We start from the raw sequence: 15,824 nt of genomic DNA, 5'->3' as shown, positions 1-15,824 counted from the left end.
GGAATCTTCATCTCAGTGAAACTTGTCTGAGGCTGAGACAAGAGGGGTTGACCCGGCTCTATTCTTCTCCATTGGTGAGAACCTTCAGGCATCTACTGGGACTAGTGACCTGTCCTCGCACGAGGGAGCACCAGATTGACAGTATCAAAACCCTGTGAACTTTATCCTTTTTTCTAAAGTTTTTCCTTTAACTGCCCATCTCTGCAGAGACCCTATTTATTTCATCGCGGTTGTAACAATATGTATGTGTTTTGTTCTGGAGTTAGCAAAATTAGATGAATTATTTCAGAATTGCTTTCAGTGCTTCTGTTCCTAGCAGAGTGCTAGTTTATCCTTAAGCACAAAAAGATTGATCTTTGGAAACTTTCAATATGGGAACATTGGAGTGGGCTAGTCAGCCTCAAGTTGGTCCACCATTCAGTGAAATCATGGTTTATCTGAATTTTAATTGCATCCACCTGCCTTGGATCCATATCCCTTTATACTCTTGTCCAGCAAAGAATCTTTTGATTTTAGATTTAAAATTATTATCTAGCATCTACTGATTTTTGTGGGAGAAAGTTTCACACTTCTACCACCTTTTGTGTGAAAAGGTGTTGTCTAACTTCTCTCCTGAATGGCCTGGCTCTGATTTTAAGGTTATGTCCCTGTGTCCTAGAATCTCCCACTACTGGGAAAAACACAGCATCCCTCCCTCGAAGTACTTCCAAAGGAGAATAATTCTGAGACAAAGATTTCCTACAATCCAAGGTGAACTTATTACCTCTTCTTAAAAAAAAACCCCAGGTCAGTTCCCAAGTGTCCAAAAAATGCAACGTCTTTCCGAATTTTAAAAGGTTCCCTCTTTTGCATAGTGATCAACATTCTAACCCCTCTCTGAGACACCAATCGAGTGTATATTGGTCTCCAGTCGAGGTCAGCTTTTACAAGCTTTGAATCAAATCATTCATATTTCTACATTTCCTTTCTTCCTCCTTCTCCTTTTCAGCTGAGATGTCTTCATATCAAAAGGCTTCCAGAGCTTTCAGGAAGGCAAATATACTTGCTAAATGATGATGTATAATGATATTACATATTACATAGTATTTACAGTGCAGATACAGGCCATTCTGCCCAACTGGTCTGTTCCATTTGAGCTTCTTCCCATCCAATTGCATGTGACCCTATCTGCATACCTGGTATAGCCATCACCAAAAATTAGTCATTAACTTTATATTTTTTAAAGTTTATATTTACCCCTGCAAACTTTTTATATATTTACGAGGGGGCTTTTTGCCAATGAGATAAGATCTGTTGGATTGCCAAGTTCTACCATTAAATCTTCAATCGAGCATAGGACATATTTAGAATCGTACAACTAGCATTTGCTTTATAATTTGCTTGTTTTAAAAGTAAATATGCTGCTAAATTTACTCCTAAAAAACATGCACCTTCTTCTATGAAAGAACATTACAAGATACAACAGAAGCAAATGATCTACTTTATATATGTTTTATTGGGTGGGATTTTGCTGCAATAATAATGCTGAGGCTCTCAGCTCTCACCTCTAATGCAGGGTAAACCTGATCGCAACTTCTGGCGTATGGACATGTGCAGTTAAATGTGGAAATACTGAAGGTGTTGTTGGAGATATCTTGTTCCTCAACAGAGTGTGCTGGGACAGTCCTTGCCAATAAACTTGACACGAAAAGACCTGTATAAACTTAGGGTACTCAGTTACTAGTTGCATTTAGAAATAAGTGAGTTTTTAATGCTGTATTAAGTGATGAACAACCTCTGCTGTACACCCTGTATTGCCCTGAAAATTAACTTTACATGTGTGGGGCCTCATTTCCTGATAAGAAAATTAATGGGCTGAATTTTCCGCTCCGGAGACTAAGTGCATTGGCAGGTGGGAAAGGCAGCTTGGTTCCTGTTGGCTGGTGTGGCAGTTTGCCACACTGGATCATTCGCTTTTAGATCATTATGCATACATTAATGTGCAGCACACCCTATCATGTGGTGGACAGGCTGGGATTCATCCACCCCGCCATTACCTAATCGGCTTATATTTCTGGGCACCATATTTAAACAGCACCAACACACACATTCTCTTTGCAGCCCAGGATTTGTTGTGGTGAGTGATGCCCCCCCCCACCCCCCTCCCCCCCCGAGAAGAGACAAGTGCTGTGACCCAAAGTTCAGCAACAGGGCATTGGCGTCACTCCTCCAAGCAGTTGAGGATCAGAGGGAGGTCTTATACCCCGTGAAGGGAGCGGGAGGGCCACCAACCTCACCACAAAGGCTTGGGAAGAGGTGGCAAGTGCGGGGTCAATGCCAACGTTCTCCCAGAAGAGGACTACTATCAAGGGCAGAAAAAAGATGAATGATCTCATCCGCTCCGCCAGGATAAGTCAAGCTTCCCCTCAGTCTCTACTCACCCTCTCATAAGGCCATCGGGCATTCTCAGCATTACAGTCCACAGGGACCTCACACACTACCAGCAAAAGGAACATTATCACCGATTCTCTCACATACACATTTACATCTTCATCTCCTGTCACGTCCTGCACAAGTTGCATCTTCAGGCCTCACATAGGTCCACTCAGCACATCATAAGCCTATCATCCGCTTTGGCGTCCTGCTCACAGGCTGTCCATCTGTCGTTGTGCAGCATTAGGTCACCCGCAACAAGAGAGAGAGATCCCAGAACGGAAGAAGGTTGCTAGAGCTCACCCCCTTTGAAGAGCAGGTGGCAGAACTAACTGGTGAGGACCAGGACCATGCCTGCACTGAAGGCGAGATCAGCGTCTCCCAACAAACCAGTGAGGCCCCATCAACTAATCTTCATCCACCCACCAAAACTGTGAGTGCTCTTTAATGTAGGTGACTATCCAGCCAATCGCTAATTTTCTCTTCTCTCTTTTACAGTCACCAGTAAAAAAAGAAAGAGACACATTGCCAGCCAGCCCCTCAGCCCCAGCCCCCAGGCCACTTTGGATGAGGATCCTGAGGACCCACTAGATGTCGAGCCGTCACTGCGCTCACCTGCACCCTCCACCAGTGCAGAGACATACACCTTGGTGGAACCTAGTTTTAGAGCAGGCTCAGGATCGCCAGCTGTTGAACACAGCACAGATTCAGGTCCACAGCAGGTGGAGTCAGTGACAGCCAAGGACACTGACACTCGAAGGACTGCTAGAGGCCAGGCTCCTACGGATCGAGTCCGAGTCCGATGAGGAGCATCTGGAATTGGCCCTCAGAGAGATGTTGGAGCTCTAAAGACGAGCAGGGATACAGCAGGCAGGGTTGTCAGAGGCCATCATCAGATTAGAACGAAGGATGGAGGAGTCCATCCACGTTCAGCCTGATGTCATTGTACCTACAAGTCAGCACATCAAGATCGCCAGTGGAAGGGTGGCGACTGCCATGGGGACCCTGGTCCAGCAGTTTCTGCTGGATATGCACTCGGACCAGCACATTATCGCTTCAGACATGAGAGAATTCCAGCAGTGGCTAGGTGAGAGGGGGACAGGGCACCTCAATCTCCCTCCAGGAGCTCCTTCTCCTCAAATAGTCTTGGGGGGCCACGAGGGCACCCACAGGGAGGAGAAGGGCCAGCCGGACATCCCGGGGCAATCCACCCAGGACTCTCCTCGGCTGTCCAGCTGCTCCAAGTCCCCTCTGCCCGTGACCCAAGCAACTCCAGCTGCTCAGGCCGAGGAGGGTGCACCTGCCCCACAGCAGGAGACCCAAAGCAAGCTGGGGCCCTCCAGGCCCCGGCTCTCCAGAGGACGCCCGTGAAGGTGACACTGTGACAGACAAGGTGTAGCAATCAGCAGGCTGCCTCCACCTCTGCTGCAGATGTTGGGGAAGCACCTAGATGTAGCAGTAGGGAAAGAAAAAGGTGTATATAACTTTGCACATCTGTAAATATATTGTGTTTCTCTGAAATTCTCATCTAGTGAACAATTCTTCTATCTGATGCAATGCTCTGAGGTTATACAAGTGTAGCCAGTGGCACCTCCCAATCCCTCTCCTCCCCCCCCTCCCCACCTCCCCTCCCTCCCCCACCCCATATCTCTTTGTGTGCTTCAGGTCTATGGTGTCTAGCACCATCTCATTAGAGTGAGTTGTCTTTATGTCCACAGCAGTGATGTGAGCAAAGCTTCTTGCTCTAACAACATGCAGGTTGGGCAATGAACATCTTAGTCTTGCGTCAGAGGATCATGTCATGTGGCCTCATGAGTACAGATTTTGCAGTCTGGTTTATTTGGCTGATGCTTCTGCACTGAAGACTGCTCAATGTGGATCTTATAGGTTGTTATGGTGACCCACATTGGAGTAAATCTCACTCAGTGCATCCTTCAATGGCCTCCATGTAATGTCTGTCAGGTTTGAGTGTGGGAAACATTTCAAGTAATAGTCGGGGGTCTTGGGCGCTCATGGTGACCTGTATGTGACACTGTGACTGCGTGAACAGCTAGACATCACCCCTATAATAGTTTCCATTTTCCACGTGTATGATCATAAGACATAGGAGCAGAAATTAGGCCATTCGGCCCATCGAGTCTGCTCCGCCATTCAATCATGGTTGATATGATGCAGAGCTACGGACCTAGCTAGCACTGGTGACTCCTGAAATGTCTGCTAGACAGCAACAATTATGTAAGATCAGAGGTGTGTGTCAAGGCCCCAGGTGCCAGACTATTAAATGGGAGGATACCACTCTGGATCTGACGGTCTGGCAAGCGTGGCTTGACATAATCCCTGGGCCAGCTCTCTGAAACGCAACAAGCATGGTAATCTGATCGTGACAATGTCATCAATCTATCAGCTTTCCGTGTGTCTATCTGAAACTGCAGGGATGAAATTGTGGAGGCCTCAGATGGGATCAGAGCGAAGATCCAGTGCATCTGATGGGTGATCTTTATTATTTACCAAGTTACTAATTAATGCCTAAATGCAGTGTTGGCATTTCCAGGGCCACAGATGCCAAGGCAATGCTGGACCTAAACTTAGGAAGCTCCATATGAAGGTTGGGTCGTGAATGCTTGGCAATGATCAGATGATGGTGCTGCTGAAGCTCTCTCTGTGCACTCAAAGGTGACCTGACTTGCAGGTTCACATTCATGACTGAGAGTGACAGATCACTGCTTCCTAAAGAATGATCTCATGTTGGGGACTCAGTATGATGATGAGGCCAGAACATTATTCTTGCATGAGGGATGGCCTGAGGAGAAATGGCACAGTCCGGATTCAGATCAGACCTCAGACATCAACACGAGAACCAGCCATTGATGATTGTCTTTCCTGAGGCACCTTGCAATGCTCCAGGCATACTGCCCTGAGTGCACTGAAGGCTGCCATAGGCGGTGAAAAGTTGGCACGATGCTTGAAAAGTCTGCGCCATGTCTAATTTCTTCACAGTGTGCGCTGGTGGAGTTCTTATCCCATAACAGAATGGTCACATGCTCCAGAGGCTGCCTTGCCTTCCAAGGATGAGGCTATCATCACACAAGATTGTGATTACTCATTCAGAGATTGACGTCCTTCACTGAGATGCTGAAGATATGAAGGAAGGCGTTAATGTTCAACCTGCATGGAGGACACAGGTGAAAGGGACTCGTGTGAGCATTATCATCCTGGAACCTCGGGCGAAATTTTCCGTGCCCACTGGCATCAGGCGTGTTCGGTGGTGTTCGCGGACAATATGGCGCGATCGGTTTTACAATGGCGGGAAACCAGTCCGCGATTGTCTGCTCAGCCCTTTGACGGCGGGCTGCGTTTCCCGCCATCGGACGTTGGGAACCTCATTGTAATACATCAGCATATCATTATCAGGCCAGCCGGCCGGAATCACCCTGTGACCATTCAAATCCCTCCCATGGCCCTGGAAGAGCATCATGTGCAGTGTTCCTTCCCTCCAATCATTCTGCTTCCTCCCACTCTAACCCTGGATCTCATCGTGCTTCTAGTCGATATCCCTGTCGTCCCCCCTCCGAACTGTTATCTGTGGATGTCCTGATGCCCCATGTTGACCTGGCCCCACTCCATCTTGAGGCTCAATGCAGTCACGTACTGAGAACTCCCCTATGGACCATCGAATGGCCCCCACTGTATTACCTGTTGCCCATCTCCAGGCTGCCGCTGCCTCCCCTGACCGTGACTGTGCCATCTGCAGATCAGTATCAGCCACCAATCCCAGGATTGAAGTGTGCGTGAGGAACTGAGCATGCCCTGCACATCATGCTGTGCATGACTGACACAGGATGGACAGTCCCTCCCTCCCTGACCCTGGACTGAGGCTCAGTCATGCGTGCTAAGCACAGCCTTGTAACATGGCCCAGGACTGTCTCTGCTTTCCGGCCCTGACCAATTGCCACCCCCCCCACTTCCCAATAATGTGTCTCTGGCCTCCCCGTCCCCCGAGCTCCATTCAAGCCCACCCCCAACCGACCCTCCGCCACCAATCAAGTCTTTGCCTACAGCCCCTCCCCTTGCCTCTGTCTCCCCACCACCAGTCAAGCCTTTGTCTTCCAGCAGCCCCCTTCCCGCTGGTTTTGCCAGAGCAGTCTTGGCACAGAGTCAGAGCAGACATGATCGCAGCACAGTGAAAGATAGGCGAGCGCTCTGTGCACAAACCTCGAGATGGTGAGTGAAATGCAGTCTGCTGGGTGCACATCTGTTTCCTCTGTCTAATTAGCTGCTGGCATGACCAGTTGATTTGGAGGGGGAGACGGGGCTGGGGGAGGGGGGTTGCGGGGGGTGAGGTTATGTTTCCGGCGAGCTGGGTTTTTAATGAGCATTTGTGATATTCAAATGCAAGCTAATGCGGGTTCCAACATGGTGCGGAGAGCTATCCGACCTGCCGTCAAACTCAGGAGAGGAAAATTGCAAACTAATTTTATGCCGGCAGGAAACAGACTTTTGGCCGCACTCTGAATTTTTCGGTTCTGCCCGGCACTAATGGGACCGGAACATTCGGCCCACTGCTTCAGATTTAAAAAAAAATAAAAATTACTTTTTCTGTTTTTATATTTTATCTTTATCTGTTCATGTATTTGTATTTCCTAGTCATTATTTAATATTATTTACATCACGCACTGATTAAAGCTTGCCTGCACCTCTTCAAGGGAAGCCATGTTGTGACTGTAACAGGTTCTGTTAGTCTTGTGAGATCTGAAACTGACCTGGGAAAGACAGAAGAATGGCATTCACCATCTTAAACATTTACTGCCTCAACCACCAGCACACAGTGGCAGTAATGTGTAGCATCTACAAGATGCACTGCAGCAATTCGCCACATGCCCTTCGACAGCACCTTCCAAACCTGCAATCTCTCGCACCCAGAAAGTCAAGGGCTGCAGACACATGAGAACACTAAGTTTCCCTCCAAGCTGTGCACCATCTTGATTTTCAGCCCAAAGGCTTTACAGTAGCCTTGTGAACATTTTTGCAAGCTGATGCTATGATCTATATGTGAAGTCTTTACTTGAGATGCAATTGGCATAATTGTGTGCGCAACCTAAACTAACCTAACTATATCACCTTCCAGTGCTCAACATTGACCACATGTTTTAATTCTCTTTTTGAAGGCCTGTTACTCAGGTTTGTATCTGTGCCCAGTTTAGACGGGCATCTAACATTTTGGGCTCCTGCTTTTTAACAGGTGGGTCCTCATCACCCATGATCATTGCTTAATTCTCAGTCTTGTGGACGCATTTGTGGAACATTTTGTGTAAACCATCAAGGATCAAATTGATAAGTAGATATTTCAGAACTGAAGTTAGAACCAGCACAGCATATTAGGTTCATACTAATATTTGCATATTCAAGATCTTCTAAATTGAACAATTATGTCACTTTTGAATTCTGTCAGTGATTGGGCATCTGAGGACTTAACATCTGCCAATATTTTTTTTCAAGGACTAGCTTTTCTTCTAAATTTAACAGCGATGGGAATTGAGGGATAGTAATTTATTCCAAATGCCTTATTAGAGTATGTTGATCCATTTTGGCATATGCAATCGAACTTACATAAACCTAAAATTTTCTCTTTTGGCTGCTTGCTTATTTGGACGTTTTATTATTTCAATTATATGCATATAAATTCAGTGCGTCTATTTCATTATTTCACTCTACTTTAAAAACAAACCTTGCCATGGACCTTTTTATTATTTCATGGACTGTGGGTATCGCTGGGTAGGCCAGCATTTATTGCCCTTGAGAAACTGGCGGTGAGTCATCTTCTTGAACCGCTGCAGTCCAAGTGATGTAGATCCACCCACAGTGCTGTTAAGAAGGAAGTTCCAGGATTTTGACCCAGCAACAGTGGTTGGAGGGAACTTGCGAGTGGTGGTGTTCCCGCATCTGCTACCCTTGTCCTTCTTAGTTGATAGCGGTCGCTGGTTTGGATGGTGCCATTGAAGGCAGCTTGATGAGTTGCTGCACTGCATCTTCTGTATGGTACATACTGCTGCCGATGTGCGCCAGTAGTGGGGGAAGTGAATGTTTAAGATGGTGGGTGAGGTGCCAATCAAGCGGGACCATCTTCCTGACTCTTCCAAATTCCTTCAAATCCCATTCACTGGGGTAGATTTTCCTCCCATTAATAGCCGTAATATCAACGCAATCTGGGTGGAATCACCTGAAAAAGAGCAAATAATTGAGTAATTCTAAATATGAGTTACACTCCAAAATACTTGCATTCACCATGCCCACAAAATTGACTAAGTAGACATTTTGAGTTTCCTCCATTTGTGCTGCTTAGGGGAGACTCTTCAAATGTGCTAAATTTCTTAGGCACACAGGCATGTTCTTAACGTTTTCCATATCTAAAAATATTTAATTTACTAAAAACCAATGAGTGTATATCATTGGAAGTAGTAAATGTTTCAGGATATTTTAAAAATCATTTTCTGCGATTTTAAATCAGATAACTCACAGGTAAAGGACTGAAACCTTCCTTATTAAGACAGCAGGTCTTTTGTGATAAACTCATTTTCAGCTGTTTTAATAAAACTGCATCAAGTTACCACTTTCAACTACATCAAGGAATAATTTTAATAGAAATAAAAAATATAAACTATTATGCTAACCAGCTGCACAGGTTCACGGAAGATTTTATATTTGTGATCGTGCAAAGTACTTTTAGTGGAAACTTGAAAGGGCGTGTAGACACCAGACTATGCCTGAGTGATACGTAGATTGAGTGAGGAGTTAGGAATTTGGTTCAGGTGGGAATTTGGGGCTGAGAGGGAAAGAGGTGCTCCTTTTTCAACTTTTTTTTCAGCCTCCAGTGGTTCCCTATCTCCAAACTAGGAGAGTGCAACTTTCCATTACTTTGTGTGGATTATTAACTAATTGACTAGTTAAATAAATAAAGTTAGACAAAAGTGGCTGGGCTGGTGGTCTGCAGATGTGGGAATCTGTGGAATGCACTGCAATCCCAAGCAACTATATCTGCAGCTTAGGCAGCTTCAGCCCCAAATTGCTGAGCTGGAGTCTGAGTTGCAGACATTCCAAGGCATCAGGGAGGAAGAGAGTTACCTAACCATAAGATCATAAGACGTAGGAGCAGAAGTAGGCCATTTGGCCCATTGGGACTGCTCTGCCATTCAATGAGACCATGGCTGATCTGGTAATCCTCAACTCCACTTTCCTGCTTTTTCCCCATAACCTTTGATTCCCTTGCTGATTAAAAATCTGTCTATCTCAGCCTTTAATATGCTTAATGACGCAGCCTTTACAGCCCTCTACAGTAAAGAATTGCACAGGTTCACTACCCACTGAGAGGAGAAATTCCTCTTCATCTCTGTCATAAATGGGCGACTCCTTACTCTGAGATCATGCCCTCTGGTTCTAGACTCTCCCACAAGAGGAAACAATCTCTCAGCATCAAACCTGTCAAACCCCATAAGAATTTTATATGTTTCAATAAGGTTGCCTCTCATTCTTCTAAACTCCAATGAGTACAGGCCCAACCTACTCAACCTCTCCTCATAAGAAAATCCCTCCATTACTGGGATCACCCTAGTGAATCTTCTCTGGACTGCCTCCAATACCAATATATCTTTCCTTAGATAAGGGGACCAAAACTGTTCACAGTATTCTAGGTGTGGTCTAACCAGTGTCTTGTATAGTCTTAGCAAGACTTCCCTATTTCTGTACTCCATTCCCTTTGAAATAAAGGCAAACAGTCCATTTGCCTTCCCTATTACCTGCTGAATTTGTATGCTAGCTTTTTGTGATTCATGCATGAGGACCCCCCAGTCCTTCTGTGCTGCAGCTTTCTGCAGTCTTTCTCCATTTAGATAATATTCAGCTCCTTTATTCTTCCTGCCAAAGTGCATTACCTCACATTTTCCCACTCTGCCAAGTTTTTGCCCACTCACTTAACCTGTCTATATCCCTCTGTAAACTCTTTGTGTCATCCTCACCACTTGCCTTCCCACCTATGTTTGTGTCATCCGAAAGATTGGTGATAGTACATTCACTTCCCTCATCCAAGTCATTAATATATATTGCAAATAATTGTGGCCCCAGCACTGCTTCCTGTGGGACTCAACTAGTTACAGATTGCCATCATGAAAATGCCCCCCTTATCCCAACTCTGTCTTCTATTAGTTAGCCAATCCTCTATCCATGCTAATATACTACCCCCAACACCATGGGCTCTTATCTGATTAAGTAGCCTTATATGTGGTACCTTATTGAACACCTTTTGGAAATCCAAACATATTACATCTCCTGGGTCCCTATATCTATCCTGCTTGTTACCTTCTCAAAGAATTCTAATAAATGTATCAGGCATGATTTCCCCTTCATGAAGCTATATTGACTCTGCTTGATTATATTATGCATTTCTAAATGCTGTGCTATTACATCCTTTATAATAGACTCTAACATTTTCCCAATGACAGATGTTAGGCTAACTGGCCTATAGTTATCCTATTTTTTTGTCTCCTTCCCTTTTTGAATAAGGGCGTTACATTGGCAGTTTTCCAATCTTATAGATTCATAGACGTTTGCAGCACAGAAGGAGGCCATTCGACCCATCGTGTCCATGCCAGTCAACAAAGATCTGACTACACTAATCCCATTTTCCAGCACTTGGCCCATAGCCCTGGAGTCTATGGCAATGCAAGTGAATATCTAAATACTTCTTCAACGTTATGAGAGTTTCTGACTCAACCACCCTTTCGGGCAGTGAGTTCCAGACTACCACCGCCCTCTGGGTGAAAAAATTTCTCCTCAACTCCCCTCTTAGCTTTCTACCTCTTACCTTAAGTCTATGCCCCCTGGTTATTGGCCCCTCTACTAATGGAAAAGTACCTTCCTATCCACCCTACCTGTGCCTCTCATAATCTTATACACCTCTATCAGGTCCCCTCTTGACCTTCGTTGGTCCAAGGAAAACAACCCCAGCCTATCCAATCTTTCTTCATAGCTCAGACCCTCCAGCCCAGGCAACATTCTGGCAAATCTCCTCTGCACCCTTTCCAGTGCAATCACATCCTTCCTGTAATGTGGTGACCAGAACTGCATGCAGTACTCCAACCTTCTGGGACTTTTCCAGAATCTAAAGATTCTTGGAAGATTACTACCAGTGCATCCACTATTTGTGTAGCTACTTGTTTTAATATCCTAGGATGCAACCCATCAGGTCCAGGGGATTTATTGGCCTTTAACCTCATTAGTTACCCTAGTACTTTTTCTCTAGTGAATTATTGTATTTATTTCCTCCCCCAATTTTGCCCCTTGATTATTTAGTATTTTTGGAATGCTATTAATGTCTTCTACTGCGAAGACTGATGCAAAGTTTTTATTCAACTCCTCCGCCATTTTCTGGTTCCCCATAATTATTTCCCCAGCCTCATTCTCTAAGGGGCCTATGTTCATTTTGGCCTCTCTCTTTTATTTTATGTATTTAAAGAAGCTCTTACTGTCCGTTTTTATATTACTTGATAGTTTACCCACAAAGTTTATTTTCTCCCTCTTTATTACTTTTTTGCTCATCCTTTGTTGGTTTTTAAAACTTTCCCAATTCTCTGGCTTACCACTAATCTTTGCCACGTTGTATGTTTTTTCTTTCAATTTGATACTATCCTTAACTCCCTTAGTTAACCATGTTTGGTTTATCCCCTTCCTAGATTCTTTCTTCCTCACTGGGCTAGATCTTTGTTGTGAGTCATGAACTATTTCCTTAAACTTCTGCCATTGTTCATCAACCATCTTTTCTGCTAAACTCCTTTCCCAGTCCATTCCAACCAACTCTGCCCTCATTCCATTGTAATTACCCTTATTTAAGTTTAGCACAGTTGTTTCCAAACCATGTTTCTCACTCTCAAACCGAATGCTAAATTCTACCATCTCCAACAAGAGAGAATCTAACCATCACCCCTTGACATACAATGGCATTACCATTGCTGAATCCCCCACTATCAACATCCTAGGGGTTACCACGGGCCAGAAACTGAACTGGACTAGCCATATAAATACTGTGGCTACAAGAGCAGGTCAGAGTCTAGGAATCCTACGGCGAGTAACTCACCTCCTGACTCCCCAAAACCCTTCTATCATCTACAAGGCACAAGTCAGGAGTGTGATGGAATACTCTCCACTTGCCTGGATGAGTGCAGACCATTGGTGAGACCACATCTGGAGTACTCTGTACAGTATAGATTTCCTTATTTAAGGAAGGATGTAAAGGCATTGAAAGCCGTTCAGTGAAGGTTTACTAGACTAATACCTGGAATGGGCAGGTTATTTTATGAGGAAAGGTTAGGCAGACTAGGCTTGTATCCACTGGAATTTGGAAGAGTAAGAGGCGACTTGATAGAACCTTGGTTAGGCCACATTTGGAATATTGTGTGCAATTCTGGTCACCACATTACCAGAAGGATATGGAGGCATTGGAGGGGGTGCAGAGGAGGTTTACCAGGATGCTGCCTGGTCTGGAGGTTATTAGCTATGAGGAGAGGTTGGAGAAACTCGGATTGTTCTCACTAGAGTGACGGAGATTGAGGGGTGACTTGATAGAAGTTTACAAAATTATGAGTGGCATGGACAGAGTAGATAGTCAGAAGCTTTTTCCCAGGGTGGAAGAGTCAATTACTGGGGGACATAAATTTAAGGTGAGAGGAGAAAACTATAGAGGAGATGTGCAGAGTAAGTTTTTTATGCAGAGGGTAGTGAGTGTCTGGAATTTGCTGCCAGAGGAGGTGGTGGAAGCAGGTACGATAGTGGTGTTTAAGAGGCAGCTTGACAAATACATGAATAGGATGGGAATAGAGGGATACGGAACCCGGAAGTGCAAAATGTTTTAGTTGACGGGCAATATGATCGGCGCAGGCTTGGAGGGCCGAAGGGCCTGTTCCTGTGCTGTACTTTTCTTTGTTCTTTGATTGAAACATATAAAATCCTGACGTGTCTTGATAGGGTCTATGTGGGAGAATCTAGAACTAGGGGTCACTGTTTAAAAAAATAGGGGTCGCCCATTTAAGACAGAGATGTGGAGAATTTTTTTCTCTCAGAGGGTCATAAATCTTTGGAATACTTCCACAAAAGGTGGTGGAAGTAGAGTCTTTGAATATTTCTAAGGCAGAGGTAGCTAGATTCTTGATAAATGGGGTGAAAGTTTATCAGCGGGGATGTGGAGTTGAGGTTACAATCAGATCAGCAATGATCTTATTGAATGGTGGAGCAGGCTCTTGGGGCCGAGTGGCCTACTCCTGCTCCTAATTCTTATGTTCGTATGTTGAACTGTAACCTAACCAACGCATTTTGTGTGCAATTTCTTGATTGCGCCCAAAGCAATAATTTTACCTCACCACGTCTAGGCTCTAAATGACAAATTGTCAAGCCTGACAGTTCCTGTTTATATTGGGTATTGCCTTCATTTGCACACTCCTACTCCCCTTCCTATTTATTTATCACAGAATCAACCAGGAGACATTGATCTTTGTTGCTGAAACTTGTCTTATCATTTTTATACCGTATTACGTAAAATTCTACATTTAACATACAACTCTCGGACATTTCTCACTTTACAGTGGTCAAGTGACTCCTTAACTGTTTCAGAACTGTAAAGAGATAACAATTGTAGCTCTGTGTGACTGATACTTTTATTTATGATGCTGCTAATAAAAATTACATCACAAATGCTTGAACGATAATAGCCCCAGAGAAGATGTCGGTCTTGGTTATGTAACAAAACTGTTACATCCCAGTTTTGAAGTGCCGTTGGGATGTAACAGATAATATTTGGCAGAAATCATAAACCCCCGATCTCCATCACTTCCTGAACAAGTTAGAGTCTCCAATGATTTGTGGATTGCGTGGTGAAAGTGCCTGTCCAAAGCACACAGTAGCCACATTAATATATTCCGAAGGGAGTAGAGAAAGCACCTGCTAACATTTCTTGGTCGGTGGTATGTTTGCAGCCAAGTCCAATGCAAACCAAAAAACTCAGCAAAAGTTTGGGATGGACCTACAGACAAGGAGGCTGATATAAGTTTAAGTTCTAGATCATTTCTGGGAAGCCTGGCTATTTTTACCTCTTTTGTAGACTTTGTGCCAGTTGTCCTAACTAACTTCTTTCTCTTTCCAATTCCATTTCCTGGAGCTTGACATGGGTTTGTCAATAGACATCAGCTGGCATGTTCAAAAGGGGAATCTATCAGATGCCAGGCTGCCTGAGCAATCCTCCATATCTGAGAGCTGACATTCGCCCACCTGCATTTGCAAATAAAGGTAAAATTGCCTCACTTTAGCATAAAGCGCTGGTGAAGGCTCCCCTTCCCAAAGAAACCTGCACCGCTTCACCACGATGTGTGAATGCATGATTAACTATATTTGTACTTCATGAAATAAGATGGGCCAGGGTGATCAAGATCTAGGCCTGAATTTCACGGCGCCCGTGCAGGTGCCGGCACTCCCAACGACCCGTGAAATAGAACATGATGATGTTGGGAGGGGTTCCCGACAACATCACGCCACATCCCGATATTTCACTGGGGGGGATTGGCGGCGGGGTGGGGGGGGGTGTGTGTGTATGTGTGTGCCCGGATGTCAGTAGCCCGCCCGACATCAATTAAAGGGATGATTCAGGTAATGAAGTAGGCAATGGACTGCAACTTTAAGAGGCTTGTGCATTTTTCCATTTGGCACTTGGGCTAAATGGGCAGGTGGGGAACGCACAATTTACACTTTCTAAATCTAGGGCTGGATGTAAGGCTGAGGATGAAGCGAGGGTTGTGGATTTGTGGATGTAGGAGTAAGTGTAAGTCTGGACTATCTTGTATTCTCCATGGACCATATTGCTCATATCTTGTGTAAGTAAGGAGGCTTCTATCCTTAAAGAGGCAGTTACAGACTGGCCACAGTATCTTCAAATAAGCACCCCAGCAATCCAAAAGGTGAAAAATGGGGATTGACATTTCAGGTGGAGGCTCTTCCTCAGATGAGGAGGAGATGGCAGGAAGAGAGGAGGCCAGCAGGCTGGAGACATCATCAGCATTTCTTCCTGCAAGACCAAGCAGTACACCCTTCAAGGGTTTGAAGGCCAACAAGGTTTACAAGGGAGAAGGGGCAGGTGAAGGCACCATTACCTTGCTGGGAGTGCACAGAGTTAGATGTAGATATCTGGACATGACCGAGGTACGGTGCAGAAGAAGGATCCGCCTCTCAAGGGAGACAGTGACTTCCATCTGTGAGATGATAGGGCCTGAGATCGCATCCAACTGTGTCGGTGGCCACCCAATGCCTGTGGTGCTGAAAGTGACTGTCGCCCTCCATTGTTATGCCTCAGGTTCCTTCCAGTGTCCTGTCAGGGGTCTTTG

At 45.0% G+C, this 15,824-nt stretch overlaps 1 long non-coding RNA gene across 1 annotated transcript in view; it reads right to left on the bottom strand.

Moving 5' to 3' along the window:
- Window positions 1-7,474: 7,474 nt before the first annotated feature.
- The window catches only part of LOC144681391 (uncharacterized), a 71,450-nt gene continuing 63,100 nt past the window's right edge, over window positions 7,475-15,824 (bottom strand). Inside the window, exon 3 of the long non-coding RNA XR_013576777.1 lies at window positions 7,475-8,629. This is a non-coding gene — a long non-coding RNA (uncharacterized LOC144681391). The remainder of the gene's footprint in view (window positions 8,630-15,824) is intronic.

The sequence above is a fragment of the Cetorhinus maximus genome, chromosome 6, assembly GCF_964194155.1.
Source record: "Cetorhinus maximus chromosome 6, sCetMax3.hap1.1, whole genome shotgun sequence".
Lineage (NCBI taxonomy): Eukaryota > Metazoa > Chordata > Chondrichthyes > Lamniformes > Cetorhinidae > Cetorhinus > Cetorhinus maximus.
Note: the sequence above shows the minus strand (reverse complement) of the source record. Positions and strands in the feature narration are given on the sequence as shown.